Source organism: Typopeltis vanoorti, chromosome 3, assembly GCF_054136105.1.
Source record: "Typopeltis vanoorti isolate ZY-2024b chromosome 3, IOZ_Tvanoo_1.0, whole genome shotgun sequence".
Taxonomy (NCBI): domain Eukaryota; kingdom Metazoa; phylum Arthropoda; class Arachnida; order Uropygi; family Thelyphonidae; genus Typopeltis; species Typopeltis vanoorti.
In genome coordinates, this window is record NC_143551.1 from 34,762,698 (window position 1) to 34,763,766 (window position 1,069).

General features: G+C 41.2%; 1 pseudogene; it reads left to right on the forward strand.

Annotated features, from left to right (window-relative positions):
- Positions 1 to 476: 476 nt before the first annotated feature.
- On the forward strand, positions 477 to 603 carry LOC150108040 (U2 spliceosomal RNA; annotated as a pseudogene).
- Positions 604 to 1,069: the final 466 nt, after the last annotated feature.

The following is a 1,069-nucleotide window of genomic DNA, read 5'->3' on the forward strand; positions in this document are numbered from 1 at the left end:
TACTTAGTTTATTTGAATAAAATTATTGAAATATGACTTTTAAATTAAACACCATTTAAAAAAAGATATAGTTTTCTGGTAAAGTTTCGAAACTTTTTTAATTTGGCTGTGAATGGCAGGCGAGTATTCTACCATTGAACCACCGATTGGAGAATGAATCAAATCGACCGTGAGATGCGGTGATTGATTCATTCAATCCAATACCCTTGGAGGGTAATGGATGGCAATGCTGTAGCCAATGAAGATCTAACTGAGGCTCGGCTATTGTTGTTATCCTCCTGCCATGATCAGAGCTTTAATTGCTCAATAACACTTTATTTATCCCTACACTGTCCTCTACAGATAACGGGGAATATGAAAAGCATTCTTGCTTCGCCCCTTTAAGCCAGTCCTTATAAGGACTATAAGAAAAATTTGGCTGTAAATTATGGTTGGATCCATTTAATTTATCAATTGGTTTCATTATCTTTTTGTAGATCGCTTCTCGGCCTTTTTGGCTTAGATCAAGTGTGTGTAGTGTATAGTTTCTGTTCTTAACCGTTACTATCGGTACGAGTCCCATTGGGTTTCACGATATTTAACGGGAAATTTGCAGAACTTCCTAAACCCCGGACTTGAGAAATATCAAACACTTGGTGGTGGGAATAGTTAGGCTTCCCCATCTGATCATGCCCTCCATTCTGCCGCGTGTGCGTACCCTCGGAATTGAGGTTGACGCCACAATACCGGCAAGGGCGATGGCGAAAGCTATCATAGACTGCGTCGGCGCAGAGAACATTTTTGGATTTACCCCTTATGGGGGAGGAAGATACCAGGTAGTGACCAAAAATATGGAGACCAGAGAAAAGCTTCTCAAAGGGTTTGACTGTGGTAAAGTAAAAGTATCTCCCTTCATGGTTGGGAGCATCCTGAGAACCCTTAAGATACCACGATTTCCTCTAGAATATGCAGAGAACAACGATATAATTCACAGCGTATTCTCTAAGTGGGGAGTTGTACGGGAAATCCAGGTTCACAATGACGCAGACAATCCTGAGTGGAAGTCAGGGGAGGTAACTATCTCTCTTGA